Source organism: Pholcus phalangioides, unplaced genomic scaffold (genome assembly GCF_987345545.1).
Source record: "Pholcus phalangioides strain wild (caught in Gottingen) unplaced genomic scaffold, Ppha-v1.0 ptg000017l_1, whole genome shotgun sequence".
In the NCBI taxonomy this organism is placed as follows: Eukaryota; Metazoa; Arthropoda; class Arachnida; order Araneae; family Pholcidae; genus Pholcus; species Pholcus phalangioides.
The window spans coordinates 46360511-46373529 of NW_028301610.1; the positions used below are offsets into that span (position 1 = coordinate 46360511).

General features: G+C 47.3%; 60 non-coding genes across 60 annotated transcripts; all 60 read right to left on the reverse strand.

Annotated features, from left to right (window-relative positions):
• Positions 1-1496: 1496 nt before the first annotated feature.
• Positions 1497-1570, reverse strand: TRNAN-GUU (transfer RNA asparagine (anticodon GUU)). The gene has a single exon. It is a non-coding gene; the product is annotated as a tRNA-Asn (tRNA).
• Positions 1571-2094: 524 nt separating this feature from the next.
• TRNAN-GUU (transfer RNA asparagine (anticodon GUU)) lies at positions 2095-2168 on the reverse strand. Its single transcript has one exon. It is a non-coding gene; the product is annotated as a tRNA-Asn (tRNA).
• A 78-nt stretch (positions 2169-2246) lies between these two features.
• On the reverse strand, positions 2247-2327 carry TRNAN-GUU (transfer RNA asparagine (anticodon GUU)). The gene has a single exon. It is a non-coding gene; the product is annotated as a tRNA-Asn (tRNA).
• Positions 2328-2861: 534 nt separating this feature from the next.
• Positions 2862-2935, reverse strand: TRNAN-GUU (transfer RNA asparagine (anticodon GUU)). The gene has a single exon. It is a non-coding gene; the product is annotated as a tRNA-Asn (tRNA).
• Positions 2936-3013: 78 nt separating this feature from the next.
• Positions 3014-3087, reverse strand: TRNAN-GUU (transfer RNA asparagine (anticodon GUU)). Its single transcript has one exon. It is a non-coding gene; the product is annotated as a tRNA-Asn (tRNA).
• A 78-nt stretch (positions 3088-3165) lies between these two features.
• On the reverse strand, positions 3166-3239 carry TRNAN-GUU (transfer RNA asparagine (anticodon GUU)). The gene has a single exon. It is a non-coding gene; the product is annotated as a tRNA-Asn (tRNA).
• Positions 3240-3317: 78 nt separating this feature from the next.
• Positions 3318-3391, reverse strand: TRNAN-GUU (transfer RNA asparagine (anticodon GUU)). Its single transcript has one exon. It is a non-coding gene; the product is annotated as a tRNA-Asn (tRNA).
• A 68-nt stretch (positions 3392-3459) lies between these two features.
• On the reverse strand, positions 3460-3533 carry TRNAN-GUU (transfer RNA asparagine (anticodon GUU)). The gene has a single exon. It is a non-coding gene; the product is annotated as a tRNA-Asn (tRNA).
• A 78-nt stretch (positions 3534-3611) lies between these two features.
• On the reverse strand, positions 3612-3685 carry TRNAN-GUU (transfer RNA asparagine (anticodon GUU)). The gene has a single exon. It is a non-coding gene; the product is annotated as a tRNA-Asn (tRNA).
• Positions 3686-3763: 78 nt separating this feature from the next.
• TRNAN-GUU (transfer RNA asparagine (anticodon GUU)) lies at positions 3764-3837 on the reverse strand. The gene has a single exon. It is a non-coding gene; the product is annotated as a tRNA-Asn (tRNA).
• A 230-nt stretch (positions 3838-4067) lies between these two features.
• TRNAN-GUU (transfer RNA asparagine (anticodon GUU)) lies at positions 4068-4141 on the reverse strand. The gene has a single exon. It is a non-coding gene; the product is annotated as a tRNA-Asn (tRNA).
• Positions 4142-4219: 78 nt separating this feature from the next.
• On the reverse strand, positions 4220-4293 carry TRNAN-GUU (transfer RNA asparagine (anticodon GUU)). Its single transcript has one exon. It is a non-coding gene; the product is annotated as a tRNA-Asn (tRNA).
• Positions 4294-4371: 78 nt separating this feature from the next.
• On the reverse strand, positions 4372-4445 carry TRNAN-GUU (transfer RNA asparagine (anticodon GUU)). The gene has a single exon. It is a non-coding gene; the product is annotated as a tRNA-Asn (tRNA).
• Positions 4446-4523: 78 nt separating this feature from the next.
• On the reverse strand, positions 4524-4597 carry TRNAN-GUU (transfer RNA asparagine (anticodon GUU)). Its single transcript has one exon. It is a non-coding gene; the product is annotated as a tRNA-Asn (tRNA).
• A 78-nt stretch (positions 4598-4675) lies between these two features.
• On the reverse strand, positions 4676-4749 carry TRNAN-GUU (transfer RNA asparagine (anticodon GUU)). The gene has a single exon. It is a non-coding gene; the product is annotated as a tRNA-Asn (tRNA).
• Positions 4750-4979: 230 nt separating this feature from the next.
• TRNAN-GUU (transfer RNA asparagine (anticodon GUU)) lies at positions 4980-5053 on the reverse strand. The gene has a single exon. It is a non-coding gene; the product is annotated as a tRNA-Asn (tRNA).
• Positions 5054-5131: 78 nt separating this feature from the next.
• TRNAN-GUU (transfer RNA asparagine (anticodon GUU)) lies at positions 5132-5205 on the reverse strand. The gene has a single exon. It is a non-coding gene; the product is annotated as a tRNA-Asn (tRNA).
• A 78-nt stretch (positions 5206-5283) lies between these two features.
• TRNAN-GUU (transfer RNA asparagine (anticodon GUU)) lies at positions 5284-5357 on the reverse strand. Its single transcript has one exon. It is a non-coding gene; the product is annotated as a tRNA-Asn (tRNA).
• Positions 5358-5435: 78 nt separating this feature from the next.
• TRNAT-GGU (transfer RNA threonine (anticodon GGU)) lies at positions 5436-5509 on the reverse strand. Its single transcript has one exon. It is a non-coding gene; the product is annotated as a tRNA-Thr (tRNA).
• A 78-nt stretch (positions 5510-5587) lies between these two features.
• On the reverse strand, positions 5588-5661 carry TRNAN-GUU (transfer RNA asparagine (anticodon GUU)). The gene has a single exon. It is a non-coding gene; the product is annotated as a tRNA-Asn (tRNA).
• Positions 5662-5739: 78 nt separating this feature from the next.
• Positions 5740-5813, reverse strand: TRNAN-GUU (transfer RNA asparagine (anticodon GUU)). Its single transcript has one exon. It is a non-coding gene; the product is annotated as a tRNA-Asn (tRNA).
• Positions 5814-5891: 78 nt separating this feature from the next.
• Positions 5892-5965, reverse strand: TRNAN-GUU (transfer RNA asparagine (anticodon GUU)). Its single transcript has one exon. It is a non-coding gene; the product is annotated as a tRNA-Asn (tRNA).
• Positions 5966-6043: 78 nt separating this feature from the next.
• On the reverse strand, positions 6044-6117 carry TRNAT-GGU (transfer RNA threonine (anticodon GGU)). The gene has a single exon. It is a non-coding gene; the product is annotated as a tRNA-Thr (tRNA).
• A 78-nt stretch (positions 6118-6195) lies between these two features.
• On the reverse strand, positions 6196-6269 carry TRNAN-GUU (transfer RNA asparagine (anticodon GUU)). The gene has a single exon. It is a non-coding gene; the product is annotated as a tRNA-Asn (tRNA).
• Positions 6270-6347: 78 nt separating this feature from the next.
• TRNAN-GUU (transfer RNA asparagine (anticodon GUU)) lies at positions 6348-6421 on the reverse strand. Its single transcript has one exon. It is a non-coding gene; the product is annotated as a tRNA-Asn (tRNA).
• A 78-nt stretch (positions 6422-6499) lies between these two features.
• Positions 6500-6573, reverse strand: TRNAN-GUU (transfer RNA asparagine (anticodon GUU)). The gene has a single exon. It is a non-coding gene; the product is annotated as a tRNA-Asn (tRNA).
• A 78-nt stretch (positions 6574-6651) lies between these two features.
• On the reverse strand, positions 6652-6725 carry TRNAN-GUU (transfer RNA asparagine (anticodon GUU)). The gene has a single exon. It is a non-coding gene; the product is annotated as a tRNA-Asn (tRNA).
• A 78-nt stretch (positions 6726-6803) lies between these two features.
• Positions 6804-6877, reverse strand: TRNAN-GUU (transfer RNA asparagine (anticodon GUU)). Its single transcript has one exon. It is a non-coding gene; the product is annotated as a tRNA-Asn (tRNA).
• A 78-nt stretch (positions 6878-6955) lies between these two features.
• Positions 6956-7029, reverse strand: TRNAN-GUU (transfer RNA asparagine (anticodon GUU)). The gene has a single exon. It is a non-coding gene; the product is annotated as a tRNA-Asn (tRNA).
• Positions 7030-7107: 78 nt separating this feature from the next.
• TRNAN-GUU (transfer RNA asparagine (anticodon GUU)) lies at positions 7108-7181 on the reverse strand. Its single transcript has one exon. It is a non-coding gene; the product is annotated as a tRNA-Asn (tRNA).
• Positions 7182-7411: 230 nt separating this feature from the next.
• On the reverse strand, positions 7412-7485 carry TRNAN-GUU (transfer RNA asparagine (anticodon GUU)). Its single transcript has one exon. It is a non-coding gene; the product is annotated as a tRNA-Asn (tRNA).
• Positions 7486-7563: 78 nt separating this feature from the next.
• Positions 7564-7637, reverse strand: TRNAN-GUU (transfer RNA asparagine (anticodon GUU)). Its single transcript has one exon. It is a non-coding gene; the product is annotated as a tRNA-Asn (tRNA).
• Positions 7638-8019: 382 nt separating this feature from the next.
• Positions 8020-8093, reverse strand: TRNAN-GUU (transfer RNA asparagine (anticodon GUU)). The gene has a single exon. It is a non-coding gene; the product is annotated as a tRNA-Asn (tRNA).
• Positions 8094-8171: 78 nt separating this feature from the next.
• On the reverse strand, positions 8172-8245 carry TRNAN-GUU (transfer RNA asparagine (anticodon GUU)). Its single transcript has one exon. It is a non-coding gene; the product is annotated as a tRNA-Asn (tRNA).
• Positions 8246-8323: 78 nt separating this feature from the next.
• Positions 8324-8397, reverse strand: TRNAN-GUU (transfer RNA asparagine (anticodon GUU)). The gene has a single exon. It is a non-coding gene; the product is annotated as a tRNA-Asn (tRNA).
• Positions 8398-8475: 78 nt separating this feature from the next.
• Positions 8476-8549, reverse strand: TRNAT-GGU (transfer RNA threonine (anticodon GGU)). Its single transcript has one exon. It is a non-coding gene; the product is annotated as a tRNA-Thr (tRNA).
• A 78-nt stretch (positions 8550-8627) lies between these two features.
• Positions 8628-8701, reverse strand: TRNAN-GUU (transfer RNA asparagine (anticodon GUU)). The gene has a single exon. It is a non-coding gene; the product is annotated as a tRNA-Asn (tRNA).
• A 78-nt stretch (positions 8702-8779) lies between these two features.
• Positions 8780-8853, reverse strand: TRNAN-GUU (transfer RNA asparagine (anticodon GUU)). Its single transcript has one exon. It is a non-coding gene; the product is annotated as a tRNA-Asn (tRNA).
• Positions 8854-8931: 78 nt separating this feature from the next.
• TRNAN-GUU (transfer RNA asparagine (anticodon GUU)) lies at positions 8932-9005 on the reverse strand. Its single transcript has one exon. It is a non-coding gene; the product is annotated as a tRNA-Asn (tRNA).
• Positions 9006-9235: 230 nt separating this feature from the next.
• On the reverse strand, positions 9236-9309 carry TRNAN-GUU (transfer RNA asparagine (anticodon GUU)). Its single transcript has one exon. It is a non-coding gene; the product is annotated as a tRNA-Asn (tRNA).
• A 78-nt stretch (positions 9310-9387) lies between these two features.
• TRNAN-GUU (transfer RNA asparagine (anticodon GUU)) lies at positions 9388-9461 on the reverse strand. The gene has a single exon. It is a non-coding gene; the product is annotated as a tRNA-Asn (tRNA).
• A 382-nt stretch (positions 9462-9843) lies between these two features.
• On the reverse strand, positions 9844-9917 carry TRNAN-GUU (transfer RNA asparagine (anticodon GUU)). Its single transcript has one exon. It is a non-coding gene; the product is annotated as a tRNA-Asn (tRNA).
• Positions 9918-9995: 78 nt separating this feature from the next.
• Positions 9996-10069, reverse strand: TRNAN-GUU (transfer RNA asparagine (anticodon GUU)). Its single transcript has one exon. It is a non-coding gene; the product is annotated as a tRNA-Asn (tRNA).
• A 78-nt stretch (positions 10070-10147) lies between these two features.
• Positions 10148-10221, reverse strand: TRNAN-GUU (transfer RNA asparagine (anticodon GUU)). The gene has a single exon. It is a non-coding gene; the product is annotated as a tRNA-Asn (tRNA).
• A 78-nt stretch (positions 10222-10299) lies between these two features.
• On the reverse strand, positions 10300-10373 carry TRNAT-GGU (transfer RNA threonine (anticodon GGU)). Its single transcript has one exon. It is a non-coding gene; the product is annotated as a tRNA-Thr (tRNA).
• A 78-nt stretch (positions 10374-10451) lies between these two features.
• On the reverse strand, positions 10452-10525 carry TRNAN-GUU (transfer RNA asparagine (anticodon GUU)). The gene has a single exon. It is a non-coding gene; the product is annotated as a tRNA-Asn (tRNA).
• Positions 10526-10603: 78 nt separating this feature from the next.
• Positions 10604-10677, reverse strand: TRNAN-GUU (transfer RNA asparagine (anticodon GUU)). The gene has a single exon. It is a non-coding gene; the product is annotated as a tRNA-Asn (tRNA).
• A 78-nt stretch (positions 10678-10755) lies between these two features.
• TRNAN-GUU (transfer RNA asparagine (anticodon GUU)) lies at positions 10756-10829 on the reverse strand. The gene has a single exon. It is a non-coding gene; the product is annotated as a tRNA-Asn (tRNA).
• A 78-nt stretch (positions 10830-10907) lies between these two features.
• On the reverse strand, positions 10908-10981 carry TRNAN-GUU (transfer RNA asparagine (anticodon GUU)). The gene has a single exon. It is a non-coding gene; the product is annotated as a tRNA-Asn (tRNA).
• A 78-nt stretch (positions 10982-11059) lies between these two features.
• On the reverse strand, positions 11060-11133 carry TRNAN-GUU (transfer RNA asparagine (anticodon GUU)). Its single transcript has one exon. It is a non-coding gene; the product is annotated as a tRNA-Asn (tRNA).
• Positions 11134-11363: 230 nt separating this feature from the next.
• TRNAN-GUU (transfer RNA asparagine (anticodon GUU)) lies at positions 11364-11437 on the reverse strand. The gene has a single exon. It is a non-coding gene; the product is annotated as a tRNA-Asn (tRNA).
• A 78-nt stretch (positions 11438-11515) lies between these two features.
• Positions 11516-11589, reverse strand: TRNAN-GUU (transfer RNA asparagine (anticodon GUU)). The gene has a single exon. It is a non-coding gene; the product is annotated as a tRNA-Asn (tRNA).
• A 230-nt stretch (positions 11590-11819) lies between these two features.
• On the reverse strand, positions 11820-11893 carry TRNAN-GUU (transfer RNA asparagine (anticodon GUU)). Its single transcript has one exon. It is a non-coding gene; the product is annotated as a tRNA-Asn (tRNA).
• Positions 11894-11971: 78 nt separating this feature from the next.
• Positions 11972-12045, reverse strand: TRNAN-GUU (transfer RNA asparagine (anticodon GUU)). The gene has a single exon. It is a non-coding gene; the product is annotated as a tRNA-Asn (tRNA).
• Positions 12046-12123: 78 nt separating this feature from the next.
• On the reverse strand, positions 12124-12197 carry TRNAN-GUU (transfer RNA asparagine (anticodon GUU)). The gene has a single exon. It is a non-coding gene; the product is annotated as a tRNA-Asn (tRNA).
• Positions 12198-12275: 78 nt separating this feature from the next.
• On the reverse strand, positions 12276-12349 carry TRNAN-GUU (transfer RNA asparagine (anticodon GUU)). Its single transcript has one exon. It is a non-coding gene; the product is annotated as a tRNA-Asn (tRNA).
• A 78-nt stretch (positions 12350-12427) lies between these two features.
• Positions 12428-12501, reverse strand: TRNAN-GUU (transfer RNA asparagine (anticodon GUU)). Its single transcript has one exon. It is a non-coding gene; the product is annotated as a tRNA-Asn (tRNA).
• Positions 12502-12579: 78 nt separating this feature from the next.
• Positions 12580-12653, reverse strand: TRNAN-GUU (transfer RNA asparagine (anticodon GUU)). Its single transcript has one exon. It is a non-coding gene; the product is annotated as a tRNA-Asn (tRNA).
• Positions 12654-12731: 78 nt separating this feature from the next.
• On the reverse strand, positions 12732-12805 carry TRNAT-GGU (transfer RNA threonine (anticodon GGU)). The gene has a single exon. It is a non-coding gene; the product is annotated as a tRNA-Thr (tRNA).
• Positions 12806-12883: 78 nt separating this feature from the next.
• Positions 12884-12957, reverse strand: TRNAN-GUU (transfer RNA asparagine (anticodon GUU)). Its single transcript has one exon. It is a non-coding gene; the product is annotated as a tRNA-Asn (tRNA).
• Positions 12958-13019: the final 62 nt, after the last annotated feature.

Here is a 13019-nt window from a genome sequence, read left to right on the forward strand (position 1 = left end):
ATGGGACATAGCATCTCCGAGGTAGCGATGAAATTTGGATTTTCACGTACGACCATTTCACGAGTGTACCGTGAATATCGGGAATCCGGTAAAAAATTAAATCTACGACATCGTTGCGGCCGGAAAAAGATCATGCAAGAACGGGACTGACGAGAATCATTAAACGTGACAGACGTGCAACCCTTCCGCAAATTGCTGCAGATTTCAATGCTGGGCCATTCAACGAAACATCATCGATATGGGCCTTCGGCTCCGAAAGCCCACTCGTGTACCCTTGATGACTGCACGACACAAAGCTTTACGCCTCGCCTGGGCCCGAAAATACCGACATTGGACTGTTGAGGACTGGAAACGTGTTGCCTGGTCTGACGAGTCTCGGTTCCAATTGCTTCGAGCTGATGGACGTGTACGGGTATGGAGACAACCTCATGAATCCATGGACCCTACATGTCAACAGGGGACTGTTCAAGCTGGTGGAGGCTCTGTGATGGTATAGGGCGTGTGCAGTTGGCGTGATATGGGACCCCTGATACGTCTAGATACGACTCTGACAGGTGACAGGTACGTAAGCATCCTGTCTGATCACCTGCACCCATTCATGTCCATTGTGCATTCCGACGGACTTGGACAATTTCAGCAGGACAATGCGACACCCCACACATCCAAAATTGCTACAAATTGGCTCCAGGAACACTCTTCTTACTTTAGACACTTCCGCTGGCCACCAAAATCCCCAGACATGAACATTATTGAACATATCTGGGATGCCTTGCAACGTGCTGTTCAGAAGAGATCTCCACCCCCTCTTATTCCTACAGATTTATGGACAGCCCTGCAGTATTCATGGTGTCAATTACCTCCAGCACTACTTCAGACATTAGTCGAGTCCATGCCACGTCGTGTTGCGGCACTTCTGCGGCCTCGCAGGGGCCTACACGATATTAGGCAGGTTAACCAGTTTTTTTTCCTCTTCAGTGTATATACGAGATCTTTGACAAAGAACTTTTATAGTGTATTTACACCCGGAGACGCGCGTTCGGCGTGCTTATAACAAACATTTTGTCAAGTGAGAAACCCAGTAATGCACCAGTTACATATCAACCCCAAGGCACAATCGGCTAGCGCGTTTGGCTGTTAACGAAACGTTTCGTGGTTCGATCCCACTCTGGGGCGCGTTTTATGTCTTTATAACATAGTTTGTCAAAGTGAGAATACCAGCGATGAAACAGCTGGTTGTCATCTTTCGTAATGCAATCGGGTGGACCGTTCGGCTGATAATTGAAAGATTGGTAGTTCGCTCCCATCGGGGGCATGTGTTTTATATACAGGAAACTTCGTTAAGTCGTCACCCTAATAAGACGTCGTTTTTCTTAAGGCCCTTCCAGCTTTCATAGACAACAATGTTATTAAACCCTCGTTTTCTCGTCGCAGGCTGACTTACCGCTGTTTCATCATGCTAAAATGTTTGTTATAAAGATTAATAAATATAAAGCACACGCCCCCGTGTGGGCTCGAACCACCAACCTTTCGGTTAACAGCCGAACGCGCTATCCGATTGCGCCACGGAGGCTGACTTACCGCGGTTTCATCACTGGTATTCTCACTTTGCAAAAATGTTTGTTATAAAGATTTATAAATGTAAAGCACACGCCCCCGTGTGGGCTCGAACCACCAATCTTTCGGTTAACAGCCGAACGCGCTATCCTATTAGGCCAGGAAGACTAACTTACCGCTGTTTCATCACTGGTATTCTCACTTTGCAAAAATGTTTGTTATAAAGATTAATAAATACAAAGCACACGCCCCTGGGTGGACTCGAACCACCAACCTTTCGGTTAACAGCCGAAGGCGCTATCTGATTGCGCCACGGAGGCTGACTTACCGCTGTTTCATCACTGGCATTCTCACTTTCCAAAAATGTTTGTTATAAAGATATAGCACACGCCCCCGGGTGGGCTCGAACCACCAACCTTTCGGTTAACAGCCGAACGCGCTATACGATTGCGCCACGAAGCCCGACTTGCAACTGTTTCATCACTGGTATTCTCACTTTGCAAAAATGTTTGTTATAAAGATTAATAAATACAAAGCACACGCCCCCGGGTGAGCTCGAACCACCAACCTTTCGGTTAACAGCCGAACGCGCTATCCGATTGCGCCACGGAGGCTGATTTACCGCTGTTTCATCACTGGCATTCTCACTTTGCAAAAATGTTTGTTATAAAGATTAATAAAAATATAGCACACGCCCCCGGGTGGGCTCGAACCACCAACCACCAACCTTTCGGTTAACAGCCGAACGCGCTATCCGATTGCGCCACGGAGGCTGACTTACCGCTGTTTCATCACTGGTATTCTCACTTTGCAAAAATGTTTGTTATAAAGATTAATAAATACAAAGCACACGCCCCTGGGTGGACTCGAACCACCAACCTTTCGGTTAACAGCCGAAGGCGCTATCTGATTGCGCCACGGAGGCTGACTTACCGCTGTTTCATCACTGGCATTCTCACTTTGCAAAAATGTTTGTTATAAAGATTAATAAATACAAAGCGCACGCCCCTGGGTGGACACGAACCACCAACCTTTCGGTTAACAGCCGAAGGCGCTATCTGATTGCGCCACGGAGGGTGACTTACCGCTGTTTCATCACTGGTATTCTCACTTTGCAAAAATGTTTGTTATAAATATTAATAAAGATATAGCACACGCCCCCGGGTGGGCTCGAACAACCAACCTTTCGGTTAACAGCCGAACGCGCTATACGATTGCGCCACGAAGCCTGACTTGCAACTGTTTCATCACTGGTATTCTCAATTTGCAAAAATGTTTGTTATAAAGATTAATAAATACAAAGCACACGCCCCCGGGTGAGCTCGAACCACCAACCTTTCGGTTAACAGCCGAACGCGCTATCCGATTGCGCCACGGAGGCTGACTTACCGCTGTTTCATCACTGGCATTCTCACTTTGCAAAAATGTTTGTTATAAAGATTAATAAAAATATAGCACACTCCCCCGGGTGGGCTCGAACCACCAACCTTTCGGTTAACAGCCGAACGCGCTATCCGATTGCGCCACGGAGGCTGACTTACCGCTGTTTCATCACTGGTATTCTCACTTTGCAAAAATGTTTGTTATAAAGATTAATAAATGCAAAGCACACGCCCCTGGGTGGACTCGAACCACCAACCTTTCGGTTAACAGCCGAAGGCGCTACCTGATTGCGCCACGGAGGCTGACTTACCGCTGTTTCATCACTGGTATTCTCACTTTGCAAAAATGTTTGTTATAAAGATTAATAAAAACATAGCACACGCCCCCGGGTGGGCTCGAACCACTAACCTTTCGGTTAACAGCCGAAAGCGCTATCCGATTGCGCCACGGAGGCTGACTTACCGCTGTTTCATCACTGGCATTCTCACTTTGCAAAAACGTTTGTTATAAAGATATAGCACACGCCCCCGGATGGGCTCAAACCACCAACCTTTCGGTTAACAGCCGAACGCGCTATCCGATTGCGCCACGGAGGCTGACATGCAACTGTTTCATCACTGGCATTCTCACTTTGCAAAAATGTTTGTTATAAAGATTAATAAAAATATAGCACACGCCCCCGGGTGGGCTCGAACCACTAACCTTTCGGTTAACAGCCGAAAGCGCTATCCGATTGCGCCACGGAGGCTGACTTACCGCCGTTTCATCACTGGTATTCTCACTTTGCAAAAATGTTTGTTATAAAGATTAATAAAAATATAGCACACGCCCCCGGGTGGGCTCGAACCACTAACCTTTCGGTTAACAGCCGAAAGCGCTATCCGATTGCGCCACGGAGGCTGACTTACCGCTGTTTCATCACTGGTATTCTCACTTTGCAAAAATGTTTGCTATAAAGATTAATAAAAACATAGCACACGCCCCCGGGTGGGCTCGAACCACCAACATTTCGTTTAACAGCCGAACGCGCTATCCGATTGCGCCACGGAGGCTGACGTACCGCTGTTTCATCACTGGTATTCTCACTTTGCAAAAATGTTTGTTATAAAGATTAATAAAAATACAGCACACGCCCCCGGGTGGGCTCGAACCACCAACCTTTCGGTTAACAGCCGAACGCGCTATCCGATTGCGCCACGGAGGCTGACTTACCGCTGTTTCATCACTGGTATTCTCACTTTGCAAAAATGTTTGTTATAAAGATTAATAAATACAAAGCACACGCCCCCGGGTGGGCTCAAACCACCAACCTTTCGGTTAACAGCCGAACGCGCTATCCGATTGCGCCACGGAGGTTGACATGCAGCTGTTTCATCACTGGTATTCTCACTTTGCAAAAATGTTTGTTATAAAGATTAATAAAAATATAGCCCACGCCCCCGGGTGGGCTCGAACCACCAACCTTTCGGTTAACAGCCGAACGCGCTATCCGATTGCGCCACGGAGTCTGACTTACCGCTGTTTCATCACTGGTATTCTCACTTTGCAAAAATGTTTGTTATAAAGATTAATAAAAATATAGCACACGCCCCCGTGTGGGCTCGAACCACCAACCTTTCGGTTAACAGCCGAACGCGCTATCCGATTGCGCCACGGAGGCTGACATGCAACTGTTTCATCACTGGTATTCTCACTTTGCAAAAATGTTTGTTATAAAGATTAATAAATATAAAGCGCACGCCCCCGGGTGGGCTCGAACCACCAACTTTTCGGTTAACAGCCGAACGCGCTATCCGATTGCGCCACGGAGGCTGACGTACCGCTGTTTCATCACTGGTATTCTCACTTTGCAAAAATGTTTGTTATAAAGATTAATAAAAATACAGCACACGCCCCCGGATGGGCCCGAACCACCAACCTTTCGGTTAACAGCCAAACGCGCTATCCGATTGCGCCGCGGAGGCTGACTTACCGCTGTTTCATCACTGGTATTCTCACTTTGCAAAAATGTTTGTTATAAAGATTAATAAATATAAAGCGCACGCCCTCGGGTGGGCTCGAACCACCAACCTTTCGGTTAACAGCCGAACGCGCTATCCGATTGCGCCACGGAGGCTGACGTACCGCTGTTTCATCACTGGTATTCTCACTTTGCAAAAATGTTTGTTATAAAGATTAATAAAAATATAGCACACGCCCCCGGGTGGGCTCGAACCACCAACCTTTCGGTTAACAGCCAAACGCGCTATCCGATTGCGCCACGGAGGCTGACTTACCGCTGTTTCATCACTGGTATTCTCACTTTGCAAAAATGTTTGTTATAAAGATTAATAAAAATATAGCACACGCCCCCGGGTGGGCTCGAACCACCAACCTTTCGGTTAACAGCCGAACGCGCTATCCGATTGCGCCACGGAGGCTGACGTACCGCTGTTTCATCACTGGTATTCTCACTTTGCAAAAATGTTTGTTATAAAGATTAATAAAAATATAGCCCACGCCCCCGGGTGGGCTCGAACCACCAACCTTTCGGTTACCAGGCGAACGCGCTATCCGATTGCGCCACGGAGGCTGACTTACCGCTGTTTCATCACTGGTATTCTCACTTTGCAAAAATGTTTGTTATAAAGATTAATAAATATAAAGCGCACGCCCTCGGGTGGGCTCGAACCACCAACCTTTCGGTTAACAGCCGAACGCGCTATCCGATTGCGCCACGGAGGCTGACGTACCGCTGTTTCATCACTGGTATTCTCACTTTGCAAAAATGTTTGTTATAAAGATTAATAAATATAAAGCGCACGCCCCCGGGTGGGCTCGAACCACCAACCTTTCGGTTAACAGCCGAACGCGCTATCCGATTGCGCCACGGAGGCTGACGTACCGCTGTTTCATCACTGGTATTCTCACTTTGCAAAAATGTTTGTTATAAAGATTAATAAAAATATAGCACACGCCCCCGGGTGGGCTCGAACCACCAACCTTTCGGTTAACAGCCGAACGCGCTATCCGATTGCGCCACAGAGGCTGACGTACCGCTGTTTCATCACTGGTATTCTCACTTTGCAAAAATGTTTGTTATAAAGATTAATAAAAATATAGCCCACGCCCCCGGGTGGGCTCGAACCACCAACCTTTCGGTTACCAGGCGAACGCGCTATCCGATTGCGCCACGGAGGCTGACTTACCGCTGTTTCATCACTGGTATTCTCACTTTGCAAAAATGTTTGTTATAAAGATTAATAAAAATATAGCACACGCCCCCGTGTGGGCTCGAACCACCAACCTTTCGGTTAACAGCCGAACGCGCTATCCGATTGCGCCACGGAAGCTGACATGCAACTGTTTCATCACTGGTATTCTCACTTTGCAAAAATGTTTGTTATAAAGATTAATAAATATAAAGCGCACGCCCCCGGGTGGGCTCGAACCACCAACCTTTCGGTTAACAGCCGAACGCGCTATCCGATTGCGCCACGGAGGCTGACGTACCACTGTGTCATCACTGGTATTCTCACTTTGCAAAAATGTTTGTTATAAAGATTAATAAAAATATAGCACACGCCCCCGGGTGGGCTCGAACCACTAACCTTTCGGTTAACAGCCGAACGCGCTATCCGATTGCGCCACGGAGGCTGACGTACCGCTGTTTCATCACTGGTATTCTCACTTTGCAAAAATGTTTGTTATAAAGATTAATAAAAATATAGCACACGCCCCCGGGTGGGCTCGAACCACCAACCTTTCGGTTAACAGCCGAACGCGCTATCCGATTGCGCCACGGAGGCTGACTTACCGCTGTTTCATCACTGGTATTCTCACTTTGCAAAAATGTTTGTTATAAAGATTAATAAATACAAAGCACACGCCCCCGGGTGGGCTCGAACCACCAACCTTTCGGTTAACAGCCGAACGCGCTATCCGATTGTGCCACGGAGGCTGACATGCAACTGTTTCATCACTGGTATTCTCACTTTGCAAAAATGTTTGTTATAAAGATTAATAAAAATATAGCACACGCCCCCGGGTGGGTTCGAACCACCAACCTTTCGGTTAACAGCCGAACGCGCTATCCGATTGCGCCACGCAGGCTGATATGCAACTGTTTCATCACTGGTATTCTCACTTTGCAAAAATGTTTGTTATAAAGATTAATAAATACAAAGCACACGCCCCCGGGTGGGCTCAAACCACCAACCTTTCGGTTAACAGCCGAACGCGCTATCCGATTGCGCCACGGAGGCTGACATGCAACTGTTTCATCACTGGTATTCTCACTTTGCAAAAATGTTTGTTATAAAGATTAATAAATATAAAGCGCACGCCCACGGGTGGGCACGAACCACCAACTTTTCGGTTAACAGCCGAACGCGCTATCCGATTGCGCCACGGAGGCTGACTTACCGCTGTTTCATCACTGGTATTCTCACTTTGCAAAAATGTTTGTTATAAAGATTAATAAAAATATAGCACACGCCCCCGTGTGGGCTCGAACCACCAACCTTTCGGTTAACAGCCGAACGCGCTATCCGATTGCGCCACGGAGGCTGACATGCAACTGTTTCATCACTGGTATTCTCACTTTGCAAAAATGTTTGTTATAAAGATTAATAAATATAAAGCGCACGCCCCCGGGTGGGCTCGAACCACCAACTTTTCGGTTAACAGCCGAACGCGCTATCCGATTGCGCCACGGAGGCTGACGTACCGCTGTTTCATCACTGGTATTCTCACTTTGCAAAAATGTTTGTTATAAAGATTAATAAAAATACAGCACACGCCCCCGGGTGGGCCCGAACCACCAACCTTTCGGTTAACAGCCAAACGCGCTATCCGATTGCGCCGCGGAGGCTGACTTACCGCTGTTTCATCACTGGTATTCTCACTTTGCAAAAATGTTTGTTATAAAGATTAATAAATATAAAGCGCACGCCCTCGGGTGGGCTCGAACCACCAACCTTTCGGTTAACAGCCGAACGCGCTATCCGATTGCGCCAAGGAGGCTGACGTATCGCTGTTTCATCACTGGTATTCTCACTTTGCAAAAATGTTTGTTATAAAGATTAATAAATATAAAGCGCACGCCCCCGGGTGGGCTCGAACCACCAACCTTTCGGTTAACAGCCGAACGCGCTATCCGATTGCGCCACGGAGGCTGACGTACCGCTATTTCATCACTGGTATTCTCATATTGCAAAAATGTTTGTTATAAAGATTAATAAAAATATAGCACACGCCCCCGGGTGGGCTCGAACCACCAACCTTTCGGTTAACAGCCAAACGCGCTATCCGATTGCGCCACGGAGGCTGACTTACCGCTGTTTCATCACTGGTATTCTCACTTTGCAAAAATGTTTGTTATAAAGATTAATAAAAATATAGCACACGCCCCCGGGTGGGCTCGAACCACCAACCTTTCGGTTAACAGCCGAACGCGCTATCCGATTGCGCCACGGAGGCTGACGTACCGCTGTTTCATCACTGGTATTCTCACTTTGCAAAAATGTTTGTTATAAAGATTAATAAAAATATAGCCCACGCCCCCGGGTGGGCTCAAACCACCAACCTTTCGGTTACCAGGCGAACGCGCTATCCGATTGCGCCACGGAGGCTGACTTACCGCTGTTTCATCACTGGTATTCTCACTTTGCAAAAATGTTTGTTATAAAGATTAATAAAAATATAGCACACGCCCCCGTGTGGGCTCGAACCACCAACCTTTCGGTTAACAGCCGAACGCGCTATCCGATTGCGCCACGGAAGCTGACATGCAACTGTTTCATCACTGGTATTCTCACTTTGCAAAAATGTTTGTTATAAAGATTAATAAATATAAAGCGCACGCCCCCGGGTGGGCTCGAACCACCAACCTTTCGGTTAACAGCCGAACGCGCTATCCGATTGCGCCACGCAGGCTGATATGCAACTGTTTCATCACTGGTATTCTCACTTTGCAAAAATGTTTGTTATAAAGATTAATAAATACAAAGCACACGCCCCCGGGTGGGCTCAAACCACCAACCTTTCGGTTAACAGCCGAACGCGCTATCCGATTGCGCCACGGAGGCTGACATGCAACTGTTTCATCACTGGTATTCTCACTTTGCAAAAATGTTTGTTATAAAGATTAATAAATATAAAGCGCACGCCCACGGGTGGGCACGAACCACCAACTTTTCGGTTAACAGCCGAACGCGCTATCCGATTGCGCCACGGAGGCTGACTTACCGCTGTTTCATCACTGGTATTCTCACTTTGCAAAAATGTTTGTTATAAAGATTAATAAAAATATAGCACACGCCCCCGTGTGGGCTCGAACCACCAACCTTTCGGTTAACAGCCGAACGCGCTATCCGATTGCGCCACGGAGGCTGACATGCAACTGTTTCATCACTGGTATTCTCACTTTGCAAAAATGTTTGTTATAAAGATTAATAAATATAAAGCGCACGCCCCCGGGTGGGCTCGAACCACCAACTTTTCGGTTAACAGCCGAACGCGCTATCCGATTGCGCCACGGAGGCTGACGTACCGCTGTTTCATCACTGGTATTCTCACTTTGCAAAAATGTTTGTTATAAAGATTAATAAAAATACAGCACACGCCCCCGTGTGGGCTCGAACCACCAACCTTTCGGTTAACAGCCAAACGCGCTATCCGATTGCGCCGCGGAGGCTGACTTACCGCTGTTTCATCACTGGTATTCTCACTTTGCAAAAATGTTTGTTATAAAGATTAATAAATATAAAGCGCACGCCCTCGGGTGGGCTCGAACCACCAACCTTTCGGTTAACAGCCGAACGCGCTATCCGATTGCGCCAAGGAGGCTGACGTATCGCTGTTTCATCACTGGTATTCTCACTTTGCAAAAATGTTTGTTATAAAGATTAATAAATATAAAGCGCACGCCCCCGGGTGGGCTCGAACCACCAACCTTTCGGTTAACAGCCGAACGCGCTATCCGATTGCGCCACGGAGGCTGACGTACCGCTATTTCATCACTGGTATTCTCATATTGCAAAAATGTTTGTTATAAAGATTAATAAAAATATAGCACACGCCCCCGGGTGGGCTCGAACCACCAACCTTTCGGTTAACAGCCAAACGCGCTATCCGATTGCGCCACGGAGGCTGACTTACCGCTGTTTCATCACTGGTATTCTCACTTTGCAAAAATGTTTGTTATAAAGATTAATAAAAATATAGCACACGCCCCCGGGTGGGCTCGAACCACCAACCTTTCGGTTAACAGCCGAACGCGCTATCCGATTGCGCCACGGAGGCTGACGTACCGCTGTTTCATCACTGGTATTCTCACTTTGCAAAAATGTTTGTTATAAAGATTAATAAAAATATAGCCCACGCCCCCGGGTGGGCTCAAACCACCAACCTTTCGGTTACCAGGCGAACGCGCTATCCGATTGCGCCACGGAGGCTGACTTACCGCTGTTTCATCACTGGTATTCTCACTTTGCAAAAATGTTTGTTATAAAGATTAATAAAAATATAGCACACGCCCCCGTGTGGGCTCGAACCACCAACCTTTCGGTTAACAGCCGAACGCGCTATCCGATTGCGCCACGGAAGCTGACATGCAACTGTTTCATCACTGGTATTCTCACTTTGCAAAAATGTTTGTTATAAAGATTAATAAATATAAAGCGCACGCCCCCGGGTGGGCTCGAACCACCAACCTTTCGGTTAACAGCCGAACGCGCTATCCGATTGCGCCACGGAGGCTGACGTACCACTGTGTCATCACTGGTATTCTCACTTTGCAAAAATGTTTGTTATAAAGATTAATAAAAATATAGCACACGCCCCCGGGTGGGCTCGAACCACTAACCTTTCGGTTAACAGCCGAACGCGCTATCCGATTGCGCCACGGAGGCTGACGTACCGCTGTTTCATCACTGGTATTCTCACTTTGCAAAAATGTTTGTTATAAAGATTAATAAAAATATAGCACACGCCCCCGGGTGGGCTCGAACCACCAACCTTTCGGTTAACAGCCGAACGCGCTATCCGATTGCGCCACGGAGGCTGACTTACCGCTGTTTCATCACTGGTATTCTCACTTTGCAAAAATGTTTGTTATAAAGATTAATAAATACAAAGCACACGCCCCCGGGTGGGCTCAAACCACCAACCTTTCGGTTAACAGCCGAACGCGCTATCCGATTGCGCCACGGAGGCTGACATGCAACTGTTTCATCACTGGTATTCTCACTTTGCAAAAATGTTTGTTATAAAGATTAATAAATATAAAGCGCACGCCCCCGGGTGGGCTCGAACCACCATCTTTTCGGTTAACAGCCGACCGCGCTATCCGATTGCGCCACGGAGGCTGACTTACCGCTGTTTCATCACTGGTATTCTCACTTTGCAAAAATGTTTGTTATAAAGATTAATAAAAATATAGCACACGCCCCCGTGTGGGCTCGAACCACCAACCTTTCGGTTAACAGCCGAACGCGCTATCCGATTGCGCCACGGAGGCTGACATGCAACTGTTTCATCACTGGTATTCTCACTTTGCAAAAATGTTTGTTATAAAGATTAATAAATATAAAGCGCACGCCCCCGGGTGGGCTCGAACCACCAACTTTTCGGTTAACAGCCGAACGCGCTATCCGATTGCGCCACGGAGGCTGACGTACCGCTGTTTCATCACTGGTATTCTCACTTTGCAAAAATGTTTGTTATAAAGATTAATAAAAATACAGCACACGCCCCCGGGTGGGCCCGAACCACCAACCTTTCGGTTAACAGCCAAACGCGCTATCCGATTGCGCCGCGGAGGCTGACTTACCGCTGTTTCATCACTGGTATTCTCACTTTGCAAAAATGTTTGTTATAAAGATTAATAAATATAAAGCGCACGCCCTCGGGTGGGCTCGAACCACCAACCTTCCGGTTAACAGCCGAACGCGCTATCCGATTGCGCCACGGAGGCTGACGTACCGCTGTTTCATCACTGGTATTCTCACTTTGCAAAAATGTTTGTTATAAAGATTAATAAATATAAAGCGCACGCCCCCGGGTGGGCTCGAACCACCAACCTTTCGGTTAACAGCCGAACGCGCTATCCGATTGCGCCACGGAGGCTGACGTACCGCTGTTTCATCACTGGTATTCTCACTTTGCAAAAATGTTTGTTATAAAGATTAATAAAAATAAAGCGCACGCCCCCGGGTGGGCTCGAACCACCAACCTTTCGGTTAACAGCCGAACGCGCTATCCGATTGCGCCACGGAGGCTGACGTACCACTGTGTCATCACTGGTATTCTCACTTTGCAAAAATGTTTGTTATAAAGATTAATAAAAATATAGCACACGCCCCCGGGTGGGCTCGAACCACTAACCTTTCGGTTAACAGCCGAACGCGCTATCCGATTGCGCCACGGAGGCTGACGTACCGCTGTTTCATCACTGGTATTCTCACTTTGCAAAAATGTTTGTTATAAAGATTAATAAAAATATAGCACACGCCCCCGGGTGGGCTCGAACCACCAACCTTTCGGTTAACAGCCAAACGCGCTATCCGATTGCGCCACGGAGGCTGACTTACCGCTGTTTCATCACTGGTATTCTCACTTTGCAAAAATGTTTGTTATAAAGATTAATAAAAATATAGCACACGCCCCCGGGTGGGCTCGAACCACCAACCTTTCGGTTAACAGCCGAACGCGCTATCCGATTGCGCCACGGAGGCTGACGTACCGCTGTTTCATCACTGGTATTCTCACTTTGCAAAAATGTTTGTTATAAAGATTAATAAAAATATAGCCCACGCCCCCGGGTGGGCTCAAACCACCAACCTTTCGGTTACCAGGCGAACGCGCTATCCGATTGCGCCACGGAGGCTGACTTACCGCTGTTTCATCACTGGTATTCTCACTTTGCAAAAATGTTTGTTATAAAGATTAATAAAAATATAGCACACGCCCCCGTGTGGGCTCGAACCACCAACCTTTCGGTTAACAGCCGAACGCGCTATCCGATTGCGCCACGGAAGCTGACATGCAACTGTTTCATCACTGGTATTCTCACTTTGCAAAAATGTTTGTTATAAAGATTA